The following is an 18,704-nucleotide window of genomic DNA, read 5'->3' on the forward strand; positions in this document are numbered from 1 at the left end:
AAATAATGATGTGCACTTTTCTAAAATCACACAAAGAAAGTACATTATAAATTACTTCATTCTAATAATCTCCACTCAATGAAAGTACCGTATCTTTTCTTATCACTATTATTATCATCATCATTATCTGACATATCAGTACAAACAAGAAATGACCGCATATTTATAAAAGATATTTCAGCTAGTTTAGATCGGTGGCAAATTTTGAAATAGCTATGTACTTTTAGTACAATAAAATGCATGAGTATGCTCCCTAACCTAAGCGCTTTTCGTTCGTAACAATTGTGTTATGAACGATACTGAAAATAAATTTTTTTGACATCAGCAGATTAATAGGCGGGTCCTTCCCCCACAAAAAAAGAGAAAAGCTGGGTTCTTATGCCAAGGCCCGGTTTTACCATTAGGCGAACTTCTGGGAGCCAGATTTTGCTACATATTTCGGGGTAAAATTACAACCTTTGAAAAAAATTGGTAAAAACCTTGATTACTAATTAAAAAACCAAAAAAATTAAATAAGTCCTGCTGCTCGCTGATGATCCTACATAATTTCGCAAATTTTCCCCCGAGTTTCTCAAAATTAAAACTTAAAAAAAAAAAAAAAAAAAAAAAAATCGCTCTACGATGCCTCAGGAACGACTCACTGGTCTAATAATAATAATATCTATAGAGCATGAAATTGCATCTACAATCAATATACATGAATTAATTCGAAACTGCTTGAGGCTGTTTAGTGCGACTTCTGAACGAATACAACCATTCTTTCTCAATAGCATTCAGAGTAATCTAAGCTTTTATACTTTACCTCCAGCTGAGAACATTATTGTCTAGTATTTCGGAGACCAAAGTGTTTCCTGGGAAGAGAAGATTATTGTCTAGTGTTGGTGATGATGAAAATATAAAAATTTACTTCCAGTCGCAGTAACATTGTCAGTATTGGAATTTTTTTAAGAAATAAACTGACACTCCACTACTGAATTTGTTTATTATTATATATTTTATTTTTTTAACTGGGAATAATGTCAACATACACCCACAAAGAAATATTGAATTCGCCGAATACAACAAATTTCTTATTTTAATAAACGTTAAAATGAAAAAAATAGATATTAATGACTGTCTAGTGAAAACTTTTAGTAGAAAATTAGAGTAGTTCTTTATAATTCATGGGAGAGAGAGAGAGGGGGGGGGTTAATTGGAAATGTTCATAATTAGCATAAATTCTGAATCAGTCTGTGCAGAATATCGCTCATATATTTTCTCCATATCTACGGAGTTACATATATATCATCGTTCTATATATATGCATAGAAGTTCGTTATTTATATATATATTCAGGGCCGCATTTACCATTAGACGCATGATGCGCAAGCTGGAGGCCTCGCTCTCTATGGGGGCACGTAGAAAAACCTTACTCCTCACAGAGAACAATAAAAAAAAAAAGCATAGGACGTATATACACGTCCAGCAAACCTGGATAGTTATTATTTTTAGTTATTAGTGATTATTTTTTTAAATTTTAATATTTAAGTTTAACATCTAAGTTTTGTAGCGGAACAAAATGGGATGTCATATCACTTTATTTTAATTATCATTTTATATTATAAAGTGTATATAATATATATATATATATATATATATATTTATTTATTTATTAAAATGTATCAGGTTCATCGCTCTGTAAATGCTGCTATATAAAACGCCCGCGATAACGATGACCAAAAGCGCCATCTTACCACAGGTATTGTATTTACTGACCATCTTCATCCATGTGGTGGTTGCCTGCTGCAGGGAGTTAGTTTCTGTTCGTGATATGTGCGCATTCGTTTTGTGAAAAAATCTAACTTTGTCCTCTCTTACTTAGTATGTGCTGCTTGTATTAGTTATGTTCGGATCTGTATGTATGTATTTAGGAATTGTCCATTGTATGGAAACCAACGATACCATACAACCCACGACATCCAGCAATCGCACCGACGTTGTCCGCGTATGGCGGATACCATGTTCGGCTGCATTTTCCCGCCAGTGACGGACCCCTAACAGTAGCCAAAAATATGGAGTCATGATAGCGTTTGTGTGGTGATAACAAACACGAAACGAATACCCAACTCATTTTTACTTCATTTCTTGTATGCTTTATTTATATTCTCCTCAGTGCTGCTTGTGCTTGTTAAGTGTTATCGACTACTATTCAACCGACAACATTGCATCATGCATGGGATATATTTAGTTCCGCCGCATATGCCCTTCCAGCGCCCGTAATATTACGAAAGATACGTCAGCTTCTCTAACAGGTTTCATCTGTGGTGACATCCAGCAAAACTGCTTGTTATTTGTGTTATAGCTGTTTTCTTTATACCCTACGTAACTTCAGTTCCTCTGGTAAAGGAATGTTCGTTTCAAAATCGGCGGGCGAAATTATTCTACTAGCGAGAAGCTTTCCTCCTTTACCCATCGGTGTGTCATTGTGACGTCTGCCTGATGTAACATCCGCTTTATCCCCCTTCCGGTGACGTCACTTCCGTTCGCGAACGAGGACGAGGCGCCTGCTAGCGCATCACGACGTGCACAGCGGTCGCCCATAGACTTTCATGTTAAAAAATGGACAGTTGGAAAGGAAAGAGTCCCTGTTAAAAATTGGATTAATTCAAAAAATATGGATTATCCGTTCCGGCGCTTGGTTGCGCTGTGACATTCCCCAGGTAGGGGACCATGTTAAAGAACCAGCCGTTTGAAAGGAAAGAGTCCGATTTTCGAAATGGATTAATTTCCAAACCTGAAATGAGCCCCAATTTTAGTAAGTTGCGCTATTCTCACTGAAAGGTAACAAATTGCATGACATGCTAATATCAGAATTTAGATTCGATACGATCTTTCTCACGTTTAGTCATATATATATATATTAAATAAGAATTCATTAGTTTGCTGTATTCTTCTGCAAATTTAAAGCTTCACTAACTCCCTTTATCTTCGCACTTGAAAAACATGCTTTCGTCACTTTTTTATTATTATTATTATGTGACACCTCCAGAGAGTCCAAAGACTCATCGAGAGAGAGAGAGAGAGAGTGCCAACAGCATCGAATGATTGATCCTCTTCCAACTACTGACCGTGTTCAAAGTTGCTTAACTTTTTGCTGAGCCATTAGTAGCCAATCGACCAACCTCTGCTGTCTTCTTAATTAAGTATACCTCTTTTCATCGAATCCCCATGCAATATATCTCTTTTCTTCCACTTTTATGGTTTTCCCATTCACTCTTTCTTTTATTCCCCGTTTCTCCAGTCGCTCCAGCTCCCGTTTTGCCCTGTGAAGGAGTCTATCTCCAACTATATATAACAATACAGTATCGCTCATATCTACTAAAACATAATGACTTATCTAAGTAAGATGCATACTACACTTCTAACACAATAGCTACGGACGATGCTAGCGCCTCCCTGTTAATTTACCATCATAACTCTCAGCAGAAAATACATATTCCCAATTTCATTATATTTCAATTACGTTTAAGCGTTAGCTGATTTTTTTTTCCTTTTTTTTTTTTTTTTTGATACTTAATCAACTGTAAATAAATAACGAAACACGTACAGTATACAGAAAATCATTTTCTGATAATATCTGGAGCACTTCAGGCTCCAAAAATTAGATGGTGCTGAAGCGGCCTCCCCTGTTTCCTATGGGGAATAACAAGAGTTTGCAGATTGTTATTATTATTTCACAGCAATTCCATAGAGTACGTGAATGCGCATGTCACAAAAAGGAGAATCCATTCCGATAATAGGGTAATCAATCTGTATTGCGGGATGAGTTGTTTATTATTAGACGTCGCAAAATTAACTTCTGTTTTATGATGATTGTAGTTAACTATGTTTCTTGTATAACAGTTGGAAAAATTTACCTATAAAGCACGTGATTTCGCGTGTTGGCGACCAATTCGTACGTCCTTCATTTCTTTCTCCCCTTCAGCATGAATCGACTATTCTTGTCAAGTTTTCAAGTGGAGATCTCAAAAGCGTGGGCATAATATAATTAGGTTTTAATAATTCTCGCAATCTTAGGCCTTAAGGCAGTTTTTCTCAAAGTGTGGTACGCGTACCCCTGGGGATACGCCAAAGGTCATTGCCCGTGGAACATATGGTTCTGCTTGACACCACCCTGTAGTCAACGTGTTAAAACTAAGAAATTTATCGTGAATGTGTTTCAGATGTTAAGGAATTAGCATTTCAACTCAACTATTGAAATGCTAATTTGTCTTTGGTTCGCGCGATCTTTTGTTAATACCGCACCAATCATATGCAGTTCTTCGCTGCTCTACGTATCTCAAGTCTTGTAAATTACTGGTAATTTTTGCCTGAAATAATGGGAAAGAAGATGACGCTATTTGGGTAGATGACTTTGACCATGCACACAAAGAAACTGTTTGTGCGCATTTCAGTTTGTCAGTTGAAAAAACTTTCAGTTGTTTTCTGAAAAGTTTAGTTTCCGAAAATCCCGCACATATCTCGTAACGATTTTTTAGCTTTAATTTCCGGAAAAATACCAACAACAAAATAATCACAGAAGTTTTAGTGTAATATATGATGATACATCTGGTTTGTGAAATATCCCAAGTTTAAGTGATCATCAAGACTTCAAAGTTAGGTGCCATCAGTCTCATAGGAAACATACATGTTTTATACAGCCATATCCCAATGTATCTGATAGAAGCATGTGGAGTAGACTGTGTTGTGCAAGTTCTGAAACAAAGGAACGGACATATTTAAATGACTATAATATAATATATTTTATAATTTTGATCGGAACAAATTGTATAGTCTATCTTTCAGAATTCCTATATGTTCTAATGTTTTTTATGGAATAGAAAGTATGGGGGGTTTAAGAATGGCAAGGTATGAGAATGACAGAAGTGAATATGTGCATGGAATAAATAGTGCAGAAATAGATACACACATATTGCTGAGTGATATACTAAAGAATGTGAGAGAGGTTCGGGAACAAAAACAAGCATCAGTGGGAGTAAACGATGTCAAGTTAAGAAGAAGCAAAAAAGATGTTGTGCTGTATGGGAATTCTATAATTAAGGGTGTGAAGGATGGTAGAGTAATTAAAGCGTGTTATCCAGGGTCAAAGATTAAGGATATAACTGGGGCTGTGAAATTGCAGAAAGATAGCGTAAGATTGTTGCAGTTATGGGGACGAATGATCTAGGTAGCGAAAGATTTTCTGTAAAAAAGGATTTGAAGGATTAATGATAGCAATGAATGCAAAGAGTGAGAGTGGAAAGATCATGAGTGTGCTACCACGATTTGATAGTGATGAAATGAACAAAAGAGCAATTATAGTAAATGGAATGGTGTCAAGATTGTGTAAAAGGTTTTGCAAAGAAATGAAACTGAATATTCATTTTATGAATGTCTGGGATGAGTTTGATAAAATGAAGGAGTATTTTACGAAAGATGGTTTGCACTTAAATGGATTAGGAGCTTGGCATTTAGAACATTTATTGATAAAGGATAGAGTAAAGGGTCAAAAACAGAGAAATGGGATTTGCTAGGGAGGCAGGTGATAGAGTCAGCTGTAAATAGTACTAAGGTCATTAATCGCTGTGAATTTGGGATTAATTGTTCGCAGAATATTAACAGTATACAAAGTGGGATAATTCGTACACAGAGAATTTATGAGAGGAAGGGAGTATTGCAGTTTATGTATATTAATGCTCGAAGTATTAGGAATAAGTGTGAAGAATTTTTGTCATTACTTAGTACAACATGGCCAAAAATTATAGGAATTAGGAAACTTGGTTAACTAAGAATGATATAGTTATTGGGATTGAATGCAAGGGATACAGTATTTTCAGGCAGGACAGAGATGACGGAATGGGGGGGAGTATTAATGATAGACGAAGCATTAAAGCCAAAAAAAAAAGATAGAAGTATCTCTTTGGTGTGAGATAGAGATTAACAAGGAGAAATATATAATTGGTTGCTATAATCCAAGGGAATAAGGGAGAATGTAGATAGCATGTATTGGCAAATTAGCACGATGAGTGAAGGTCAGGTAATTACTATGGGGGATTTTAACTTTGGGGACATAGACTGGGGGAAGCAATGGTCACAAGGAACAAAGGAAATGAAGTTTATACAGTTAAGTGGAGAACATATCAATAAGTAATTTAGTTACAATGTCTACACTTGGGGAAAGTGATCATGTGGTCTTCACCTGGAAGATTGTAAGATGTGCTGAATATTCTATTAAGAATGGGTATATGTGGAATTACAAGGCTGGTGATTATGACAAGCTGAGAAGTCATCTTTCAGCTGTACTATGGCATGAGAATTTCAAGGGGAGAGATGTGCGTGGGAGATTCTCAAGGAGTATTTTAAGAAAGCTGTATCGGACTGTATTCCCAGAGTCAGAAGGAGAAATCAAGTAGGAGTAAAATGGATGCATAATACTATTAAACAGGAGTTGCAGATAAAGAAAAGGTTGTGGAGGACATATAAAGAAAAAGGTGATGAGCGTTCCAATGAGCAATATAAGGTACAGGCAAAGAGAGTAACCTGTATGGTAAGGAAAGCCAAAGCTAATTATGAGAGGAAGCTAGCTGATGAATCCAAAAGAAACCCTAAAGAGTTCTTTCGCTATGTGGCTAGTAAAAGGAAGAATATCCATAGAAAGATTACTTTAAACACTGTTGATGGTAGGGAAATTACAGAAGCTAATCAAATAGTTGAGTTGCTTAGTGATCATTTCGCAAACGTGTACCATCTTGGTAGTGATAGTGCAGTGTCAGATGTGCCATTGACTGATGAGAGTATAGAGATAGATGAAATTGAGGTGCTTAATATATTAGAGAACCTTAATGCTAACACTGCCATTGGGTTAGATGGCATATCGGCCCATGTGTTACGAGAATGTGCAAGAGAATTAGCAACTCCTTTAACCAGAATGTTTAATTTAAGCCTCAGTTCTGGTAAAGTGCCAATAGAGTTGAAAGAGGGGGAAATAGTGCCATTGCACAAGGGAGGCACTAAGACGGTTGCAAATTATAGACCAATCAATATATCTGGAGTGGTGGTTAGGATTTTGGAGAAATTGGTAAAAATCAGAATTCAGGACTGGGTGGACAGTAATATGATCCTTTATAAGGGGCAAAATGGTTTTGTGAAGGGTAAGCCATGCCTAAGTAATTTTTCTATAATAAAGTAACAGTGGAGTTGGATAAATGAAATCCTTACTCGGTGATACTGCTTCACTTTGCAAAGGCTTTTGACAGGATTCCACATGGAACTCTGTTACATAAATTACAACAAATGGGTATGGATCCGAAGATGGTGATTTGGATTAAAGGATGGCTGGTGGACAGATATCAAAGAGTGGTTTATGAAGGAGCTGAGTCCAGGAAAAGGCAAGTGACTAGTGGTGTACCTCGGGGCTCAGTGCTTGGTCCTCTATTGTTTAATTTGTACATCAATGATATTGGAAATACCTCGAATGGAAATATCCACTTGTTTGCTGATGATGCAAAATTGGGAAGAGCAATAATCAATTCAAATGATGTAAATATCTTACAGGATGACTTTAATAGGCTGACGGTATGGACTAAGGTAAATGGCTGTCAGTTCAACGTGGCTAAGTGTAAGGTGATGCACTTCCGGAGGATGATATCGCATGCTGTTTACTATATTAATGGAACTGAACTGCAAGAAGTTGATGAGACAAGAGACTTGGGAGTTATTGTGGACAGAGAACTTAAGTTTAAAAGGCATATTGCAAAGATTGCCAAAACATCACATCAAATTAGATGGTTGTTGAGGAACAAACTAACAATGAGGGAGAGGTAGGTTATTGTTCCACTTTATAAGGCCGCATTTGGACTATTATGCACAGATCTGGTCGCTAGGATTTCTTGGTGATGCGGAGGTGGTTGATAGGATTCAGAAGCGGGTTACAAAGATTGTTGCAGGTCTGGGATGTTCCCTATGAGGATAGATTGATGATGTGTGGGCTCCAAAAACTAGCTAATAGATGCGTAGGAGAGGAGATATGATACTGGTATTTAAATTGTTAAAGGGATTTTACAGGATTGATACTGATGATATTTTTAAGACCAGTGCAGGAAGTGAGAGAACGAGGGGCCATCTCTAGAGATTGTGTAAGAGTGTGGTTAACAAGCGTGTTAGGAATAGATTTTTTACTTGGAGGGTTGTGAATGGGTGGAATGCTTTGCCAGAGGTGGTTGTGAATGCGTCAACTGTGAATGAATTTAAGGAGAGGTGTAACAGGTATTGTGTAAATAATGGTTAGTGTGTCAATGTCGGGTCTCCCGCGATGAGTCTTTTGACTCCATGGAGATACCGTTAAAATAATAATAATAAAAACTTAGTTATATTCGAGTAAATACGGTATTTTTTTTTGTTTTTTTTAGCTTTTAAATTCTTACGTATGGAACATTGGTTAAATATTGGATTTATAAAACGCCCAAAAGAGAGCAATATAGCAAATACAAGTAGCTGTAAGCAATAAAAGGACGTTGATATTGCATCTGGATCAAGTGAAATTGATAAGAATTGTCGTCTGACATCTCTAGAGAACCATCTAGGAATAGGATGAAAACTCTTCGTAAGTATGATATAAATTACTTGAAATGTGGATTTTCATGGACGTGAAATGAAGAGGAACCTATTCCTAATTTTGTTCTATTAAAAATAAATCATATTTTTTGTTTACATGAACATGTAAATTCAAATAAAATAGATATTTAATTTTTAATTAATATTTTCAATTAATTTTAATTTATTTATTCGTTTTTAATTTATTTATTTTTAAATTAATTAAATACAGGTACTTGGTAATAATGAAAATTTAAGAGGGGTACGCGGATATCTGAAGTTTGAGAAACTCTATCTTAAGGTATTGAATAGAGCAAGCAACTAATACGTGCATGCAGCGCCGGAGCTTAGTCTCTTTCTTGTGTTTGATCATGTTGGAGGCTTAATGGATTTTTTACAAAACTCAAAAAGAATTAAATTAGAATTTAATACTTCCTATATTTCATCCTAGTCACTAGGACATCTACGGGGATTACAAAAACAATTAATGTAACATGCACACAAATATCATACAATACTAAGCCCAACTACGTGGGTGACACTAAAGTCCTATCTAGGTGGAGCGCCCTCTAAGGGCGATAGTAGGTGGCCTCGAATGTAAGGCGGGACCTCTGGTGATGAATGTTTCCCAAATCTTCGGAAGCTTAATGCAACCGTATTTATTAAGAGTTGGTTGGTTTCTGAGAGCTGCTGCTGCTTCTAAGAAAAGTCTCTCTTTCTTGAATTTGCTGTGGTGGCGCATGGTGGTTTTCTTCCATGATGCTCTGTGGGTGGTGTCTAAAACATGGTCAGCCAAGCCTGAATGACCATAGTTGTGTTTCACGATGTAAGACTTGTGTTCCTCCAGACGGATGGATGCTGATCTGCCTGTCTGTCCAAAGTATACCAGCTTACAGGAGGGTACTTTGTAAACTCCAGGTAGAGAGAGAGGAGGGAGCTGATCTTTCGTAAAACAGATAAGGGTAACAAGTTTGCAGTAGGGCTTATGTGCTGTGTGTAGGTTGTACTTTTTTTAGTATCTTGGCTATTTTTTCCGAAGTGCCACGGATGTAGGGTATGGTGATGGCATTTTTAAAATCTTGTTGACGAGAAGGACGGGGAATGGGGGAGGAGTTGATTATTTTTTTGATACTGTGATTGCTGTAGCCATTGGAGAGGAAAGTGCTGTGTATGTGGTTAAGCTCAGTAGTGAGGGCGGATCCACTGGAAAAAAGATTGTGGGCTCTCTTGGTAAGAGTTTTAATGATGACGTATTGTTGCGAGGGGTGGTGGTGGCAGAGTTTGTGAATGTATCTGCCTGTGTGTGTGTGTGCAAGGCAAGTGTATCATTAGGCAGGCGTGTGACTAAGGTGTCTAGGAAGGGTAAACAATTCTTCTTTTCCTTTTCCATAGTAAACTGGATTCTTGTATGTAGGCTATTGAGATGACTGAGGAAGGAGTCTAATGTGTCTGGGCCATGAGGCCAAATAGAGAACACATCAAATACATATTTTAGACAGATAGAAGGTTTGAGTGGAGCTGAGTCTATGGCTCGTTTTTCGAAATCTTCAATATAGAAATTGGCAAGGGGGGGTGAGACGGGGGAGCCCATGGCGGTTCCCTCTATCTGCTTGTAGATTTTGTTCTTCCAAGAGAAATACCTAGAGTTGATGGCAAAGGAAAAGAGATCTAAGATTTCAGAGGGAAAAACGTTTTCTAAGAGAGAGAAAGTGTCAGTTAAGGGAATATTGGTAAACAAAGAGGAGATATCAAAGCTTACCAATATGTCTGTATTATTAAAGTTAAATTTTCTGTGAGGGCTTTAACATGTTCATTGCCTATCGCGCGATGCGAGTTATCACCAAACGGCCGATCACGCGTTATCGCGTGGACGTCGCTAACTAAATAAAAAAAATCAGCTAACGCCTTTTTATTCCCGTATACGGGGAGTAGGCGAGGCCATTTAGCCCTATCTAACTTTTGGAGACTGCGTGGGCAGTTTAATCTCCACTGGTACCAATCAGAGATAGATGGCCCAAGGCTATCACTAATTAAGCGGTACTCATTGAAGAGAGACGGCTCAAATGTGCCGCCATCTCGTTGTCCCTAACACAATATATTTAATGTCTGAAATAATGTGGGTTCTACGGTCGATTTTCTTGAGTTTACAGGACGAAAAACCCGAGTTTCCGCGAGGAAAAACCTGCTTGCCCCTGCCAGAGATCGACTAACTCGGGAACCGGTCGAAAAACGGCTTAGAAAAATTTTCTCTAGTGACCGACTAGACTCGAAACCAAGTCTTCCTTCGTGCGGCCAAGCCCCGTGGTTGGCAAACGCCACATCCACTGAGCTACACAGGCTCTATCTCTACATAGAGCCTATAGATAGAGCTAACTAAATAAAAAAATAAAAAAAATTTGGCCACCACACGAAATTCCAATTTTCTGCTTGGCAATGAAAGTGTTCAAGTGGGTCGAGTTTTTATATAGGAAGCAGACTTTCCGGTGAGGGGAGTCAGAGAGTTGGCCAGCTGTTTAGACAGTCTGTAACAAGGTGCATTTGTGGAATCTACTATACGCCTGAGTGGGGAATTGGGTTCGTGGATTTCTGGTAAACCGTATATTCGGGGGGGGCGGGAGCGGAAAGGTTTAAGTTTTTTCGTGACGTCAGGGGGCCAGGAGGTTAGTTTTTTAAGTAAAATTTTTAATTTCTTAACTTGTGTTTTTGTGGAGTCGTGTTCTAGCGGGATGTAGGTAGCGCGATCACGGAGGATAATGTTCATTTTACGATTGTATTCACTGGTATTAAGAACGTCTGTTGCATTACCCTTATCCGCTCTGGTGATTACGATACTTTTTTCTTTGAGTAGTTTCAGGAGAGTCAAGCGTTGGGCATATGATAAGTTACTTTTTGGAGGCGAAGAATGAGCGTGGATGTTGGCTACATCAAGTCTGATGTTGTTGGCTAACCCCGACGGTAAGCGACCGATCCCCGTTCGATGTTAACCATTACAGTGCCGGTGCTCGATGTAATGGTTAACATCGAACGGGGGTTTTAAGACTGTACCATTCGTTGTACGTTTAAACTCTTCTCTCATATTTTTTGACATCTTTTAGGCGACTTTTCCTCTGTGGCGCCTGTGTGTGTGTTGCACACTCCGCACACGCCACCAGCCGGTCCTGCCTGCATGTTATATTTTTTTTCAATGACCAAGTAATCCGATTAGTTGTTTTAGCTACTTTTGTAATAAGACATTTAAACTTGTTGTGCACTTTGTTACATTAAACTGATATCTGTTCTCCTTTGCTTATACTGCCAGTCTTTTTAAATCTTCCTCTGCTGAAATTTTAACTTCATGCTTATTGATTATTGCCCTACTCAATCTTGCACAATTGGCAAACAACTGAATATATCTTTTCAGATCATTCCCTGTATCATTACTGTAGAAATTATGTAGCAGTGGCCCTACAGCATGCTACGTGTCACATGCCTTCTAATCTTCAATCAACCATCCTCTTATTCTCTTCTCCAACCTCATATCTATTCTCAAGTATGGTAATTTCTTTATCAGAATTCCATGTTATTATCATTATGTAACACCTCCAGGGAATCCAAAGACTCATCGAGGGGAGGGTATCTACCACCAACCACCACTAGTATTTCCACAGATAATCCAAACATCCATGCCCACAGTGGGATTCTAACCCGCAGCCTTTTGGCTGGAGAGCGGATACGCTAACCACTCGGCCAACCAGGCCCGCAATAATATGGTATCCTGTAATGATATGGTATGGGATTGTCAAGAGACTTTGCAAAGTTCAGCAGTATCACCATACACAGATTATCTTTATCCATATCTGCCATCACTGTATTATAGAACGTGAGTAATTTAGTTAGGCGTGACTTATCCTTCACAAAACCATTTTATTCCCATTCCTTTTGAGGATTGCTGGATTTTCCCCCTAACTAACTTCTCCATATATGGAAAAGCACTCCTGAGATACTAATCAGTTGTTGATTTGCTACGTAAGTCTTGTAGCCTCCTTTATGCGATAAAGCTATTTTCTCTTCTTTGCATCCTCCTTTGGGACATGCCAATTCCGTAGCCCCTTCTCTTAACATTCAAGGTGGCATACCATCTAATCGTATAGGTGTAGTCACTTCAATGTTTCGCAGTATATTATGCACATCTAGTTATTCTTCAATTTCTACATAAGCCCTTGCTTCTCTTGCAATATCTCCACCTGAATGATATATCCTTTTATTGTTCACTTATTAATTCAACTGTTTCAAATTCTACAGTTACCATTCTGCCATTAGCATTAATCAAAATTATGCTTTCAAAATCATTATTCTTTTTACTTGATATACTCATATATCAAAATATCTCTTTCGTAATGCTTTTGGCCTACATAGCAAATTTCCTTTTATGCATTGGTTTTGCCTTTCTAACCACACTGGTCACCATTCTGATTTCTATTTCTCACTTGTCAATTTTCAGTTTGAATTCCCAAATTTTTTTCTTTGTTTTGTATCTCTTTAATGATGCTGTTCATCCATTTAACTTCTACTTGATTTATTATTATTATTACTGGAGGCATCCAGGGAGTCATTCATCGAGAGAGACTATAAATCACCCAAACCAGCTGTCACACCTTCCCGTAAATTCATTCACACTAGATGCACTCACTATCCCTCTTAAAGGCAAACTATTCCACTCACTCACTGCTCTGTGACAGAAAAACCTAGCTATTATCACTTTCTTGATTGTGAACAAACTTAACTTCCACGGATGCCCCTGTGTTCTCTCCCCATCGTCCATATAACAAAAACATTTCATCAGATACTATGCTACAATATCCATTAAAATGTTTATAGAGCTCTTTCTTATCACCCCTCTTTCTCCGTTTAAACAGAGCACTCGCATCTATCCTCATAACCTGAATCCCATAATCTGGATATAATCTTTGTAACACTTCTTTGCACCCTTTCCACAGGATCCCCTAGGAATTCGGGAGACCAAATCTGCGCACAGTAATTCAGGTGTGCTCTTATCAAAGCCTTATAAAGAGGCAATATGACTTCCATATCCTTACATTTCAAGTTCGCTCCAACATCGCAATTATTCTCTGAGTTGAATTTACAACTTCTGTTAGGTAATCTTTGAAATACAAATTCCTATCCTCCAATATGCCAAGATTCCTTGGCTCCTCAGTTTCTTGTAGGACAACCATGCTAATATAATATGTCGCTGGAAATCTAATCACGCCAAAGTGCACAACTTTATAGTTACTAACATTAAACTGACAGCCATTTTCGTTTCCCTAATTTCCAGTCTATTCAAATCATATTCTCAGTGCTGAATATCAGTAGCATCTCTAATTGCTCTGCCTATCTTTGCATCAAAGGCAAACAATTGAACATCCTATGTTAGACCCTGCCTGAAGTCATTAATTTATAGATTGAACAATAGAATGATTCAATGACAACACTGAGGTACACCAATAGTCACCTTAAATCTGGCATATTCACATCCATCATATGCTACTTTTTGATATCTGTCTGTCAGCCACCCCCTGATCCAAATCAATTGATAATATTCCAATCCTATATTCTCCAGTTTATGCAACAGCCTTTCATGTGGTATCCTATCAAATGTCTGAAAAAACCCAACATTTACCTAGTGTATCATTACCATCATCCATCTCGGCGTAACATTATTACAAAATATGAACAGATTGCTAAAAAATGGCCATCCTTTAGTAAACCCATGCTGCTCCTTGCAGCATGGGTTTACCCATTTCTGTATGTGAGTTCTTGCTAACCTCTCTAAAAGATTCACTACCACAGCAGAGCTACTGATAGGCCAGTAGTTCGACTCATCAGTTTTTGCATTTGTATTTGTATTTTCTGTATTTGTCTACCAAATTTCTGTATGCGAGTTCTTACTAACTTCTCTAAAAGTTACAACCGGTTGTATAACTCACAGTTATACAACCGTTTGTTGTATAACTGTGAGTCTCTGCTCAGGAATGACACCACACTAATGGAATGAATGCATGAGAGAGTTCCATTGCACAAGGATGGTGCAAAAACTGATGTGTCTAACTACCGGTCTATCAGTATCTCTGGTGTGGCCTAGCCAATTCGGCTGAACATTCGTTTAGCAAACGGGCTGATATTCTATCTGTCCCTATAGACAAATTCTTATGCAGGTTATGCACCAGCCCTTCAACCTCATTTTCATGAACCTCGGTCTATTCGTCGAATCCAGTAACACTGTGCATGTGACATACACCTGGTTGATATTTCTTAGCAGAGTACTCATTAATTGAACAATCTCGTTCGTTTCCGACCTTCGAGTAGCATCTGCATTCAATAAAGTTATTCTTTCACATTCATTATTTCTTTTGCTTACGGAATAACGATAAAAAAATTTTTGATTACCTTTAACTTGCATGGTCATTTTCTTTTCATACTTCGATTTAGGTTTCTGCACAATACTCATTACTTTGTGGAGCTCAATGAAAGTGCAGCTTGCGTCCTCTGCACTTGGTCGCTCGAAATTAGACTTATAGGTTCAAGTCTAGTCGCCGATTGGAGGAACTTTTTCTAAGCCTATTTTCGACCGGTTACCGGGATAGTCAATCTCTAGCACGGGCAAGTGGTTTTTTTCTACCGGAAACTCATGTTTTTCGTCTCGTAAACTCAAGAAAATCAACTGTAGTACTGACATTATTTCAGACAGTAAAATATCCCGTTAGCGTTAAGAGATGGCAGCACTTGTTTCCCCTCCTCTTCATCGGTGGCTACTCTGATTAGTGATAGAAGTGGGCCAGTCTATCACTAATAACCAGTGGAGATTGAACGGCCCACCCAGTCTCCAAAAGCTAGATAGGGTATAAAGGCCTCGCCTACTCCCTATAACGGAATAAAAGGCATTAGCTGATTTTTTATTGATTTTATTCATTACTTTTCTGGCCTGAGCTTTATATATGTTTCAAAACTCCTCTCACTCTTATTCTCACGATATTCCTTGCACATCATCTTCTTCTTGTGGATCTTGTGCTTACCAAGGTTGCACATCCATTTCACTGCCAAATTATTCATTCTTCGAACGCTAGGGATATATTCAGATATCACCATATTTAAGCACTTTTACAAAGATTCCCATGCATTGTTGACATTTTTCCATTCAGTAACTGATGTCATGGGACCAAAGATAGTATTCTGCTAAGTTGATAATTATTTCCAGCTTTTTATTCAGCATCTAACCGGTTGTAATTGGAGCATAGATACAATTAGATACTTCCCAAGAAAATACAGCATGATGCCTTTCACCATCCAGTGGTAATATAGCAATATTTTTAACAGATACTCCTTCTGACACTATGAGCAAACCAACACTCTTTGACTTCGAGTTCCTTCTTGCACATGCTGTTTAAAAAAAAGTTGATGCACAACAACAATTCAATAAATTCCTCTTCACTCTTATCATGAAATTTCTCATCTACCCAATCAATGTTTGGAAAATTAGTCATTTTCCATTATGATCACTTGTAATCCATAAGGCTAAATTGGCGATGCATTTCTTTGTTCCCTGCAATTAAGCCACCAGGTTGCTACATATCTGTAGCAACATCCAACAATATATTTCATTTTGTTAGCCACTACTTTTATTATTATTATTATTATTATTCCTGATACCTCCAAGGAGTCCGAAGACTCATCGCGGGAGGACATCTTCAACTGTCTCTACACCTTACCTCTACTACGAATCAACGCCATCTACCGCCCACCTCCAACACCACCACAACTAGTAATTTTTGTCTGTAAATTGCGTGTGTTCTGAAGGGCCGATTTGTATCTATGCGGGATGAAAAACCCGAGTTTCCGGGAGAAAAAACCCTGCTACCTCCGTATGAGATCGGCTAACTCACCATGATTGAAATCGACCAGATAAAGATTCCTCCCGTCGCGACGAGAATCGAACTTAGGCCTATTCCAATCGATTTGAGTCTATCTGGTGTGAAGCAGCGCTACGGTGGCGCTGCTTCACACCAGATAGACTCAAACTCACCGCTACATGGGACATTGTCACCATGGTTGTTTTCTTGCGTTTCTACTCTTGGACTTAAGTCATCTGATATCATTAGAAGCACTTCTCTTCCTCTCCTATCTCTTCTGTCATTCCTAAAAATAGTATGCCCATTACACTCGATCTCACTTACCATATCTGATTCTGATAGCCAGGTTTCACTAATGCCAACAATCTTAGGCTACATCATCCTCAATAAAGCGATGAACTCAACCATTTGTTTCTGATGCGTGTATAGACTTAATAAATTACCATCTAGTCTATTCTTATAATTAGATATACAATCTATTTTGTCTTGCTCTAGGACTTTCTCTTTTCCCTTCCCAGACATACTCAAAAGTTCCGAAATCTAAGCATATTTTTCCGCCCTTCGCCACTTATATAACGATGTTCGAAGACATTCTTATTTTATCATATTTGCATACCATAGCTGAACTTTCACACACATTTTCCCCATTCCTCCCTTGATGATCTAGTTTCTCTCTCTCTCTCTCTCTCTGCATTAAGTCTCATACAAAGAAGTAATTTTTCCAGGTTCTTGGTACCAAATGAATTATCATCGTAACTCTAGGTATATATGCTGTTTCTTCCCTTTCATACCCCAATGCAACCTCAACATCCGAACCTTGCCCTTTCTCATGTCATAGCATTGATCCGAGCAATCGCCTGAATTTGTCATACTTACCATCCCCATTGATCCCCACTTAGCTGAAAATCCTACACATTTAGTAACCTCTCAGGTGAAAAGTAAATAATCACCCTCACTAATTGGCGGAAACGTGGTTACATGCTGTCTCAGTTAATTCTTTCCTAGTAAATGCATAAAGTGAATTTCCTTTCCCCTTCCAATCTGTTTTCTCATTTGAAGTCCCCATAATAATTATTCGACCTCCATTCATGTAGCTTATTTGCCAACGCATACTATCCTCATCCTTCACATCTCCTGGTCTTTTTGGTTGCAGCTCATCAGCTATCATCAACAAGACCCCTTTTCCGCTCCTCATTCTTTTCTCTCTTTCCTTCCTGAAAATACCGTGCTTTCACGTTCTGACTAATTATATCATTTACTATCAGTCATGTCTTACTAATGCCAAATGAGCTTTAACCAAGGAGAAGTAACCGATGAAGTTATTTATTTATGTATTAATTCCCGAAGTCCATAATTTGCTAATCAAATTAAAAAAAAAACTTTCATTAAAAGGTTTAACTTTTAATTTTAGTATTAACATTATTAAAATTACCACATCATCAAACATTCTCCTCAAATTTCTTAATTAGTGAAATTAATAATTAATACTTTTTTATTGGTGAAATTAATAATTAATTTCACCAAAAAAATTCGGTTAAGTGTACTATCAATTATTATATTTTCTTGTTCGTATTAACGTTTTATACAATATTAAACTATTCTAGAACGTTCTTTTTTTTTTTTTTTTTTGATCTAGAATGTTCGGGTATCGAATGTAAAAATGACAGCAGCAGTTTCGAAGAGACAAATATAGTTCAGTTGATTCGCATTGCGTAATTGAAGTAATATTTCCGGTTTGTGGATTACGATAGCAAGGTAAATAGTTTGAGGTGCTGATTTCTTCTGAACTGGTTTCCGAATTCCCGAATTTTAGATTTGTATACCAGCATTTGATAAATAAAATATAAACTCTCCATTCAGATAATGATGAGCGAAATATTTTTCACTAACATTTAACCGTTAATTATCATTCATTCGCACTGCTGTTTACCATCAGATAAACGAATGACAGAGAACACTCGTTCTAATGATCAAAGTAGGCTTGTAACCACTTTTTTTTTTTTTTTTTTTGCTTTCTAATTAAATTATAACCTCCCGAATGATTGGGTTGGAACTGATTTTTTGTGTGGAGAGTGGTGAGAGAGCGTAACGCCAGAAAATATCACGAACGCTACAGGATTAGATATAATAGATACGTTGCTAATTAAGTGAGATAGGTCTGTTTTCTCCAGCAGTTTTTATAATAATAAAATTAGTTTATTGAATGCA

General features: G+C 37.6%; 1 protein-coding gene across 3 annotated transcripts in view; it reads left to right on the forward strand.

Moving 5' to 3' along the window:
* Positions 1-18,126: 18,126 nt before the first annotated feature.
* Positions 18,127-18,704, forward strand: part of LOC150096465 (ankyrin repeat domain-containing protein 49-like) — a 192,390-nt gene continuing 191,812 nt past the window's right edge. Inside the window, exon 1 of one of the 3 annotated variants that reach the window (XM_090408370.1) lies at positions 18,127-18,251. The gene's annotated coding sequence lies outside the window, so the exon portion shown is untranslated. Of the gene's footprint in view, positions 18,266-18,341; positions 18,472-18,704 lie in introns of those variants that run through there. The other 2 variants (XM_090408372.1, XM_090408371.1) reach the window with 2 other exon arrangements.

Source organism: Typopeltis vanoorti, chromosome 18, assembly GCF_054136105.1.
Source record: "Typopeltis vanoorti isolate ZY-2024b chromosome 18, IOZ_Tvanoo_1.0, whole genome shotgun sequence".
NCBI classification, from domain to species: domain Eukaryota; kingdom Metazoa; phylum Arthropoda; class Arachnida; order Uropygi; family Thelyphonidae; genus Typopeltis; species Typopeltis vanoorti.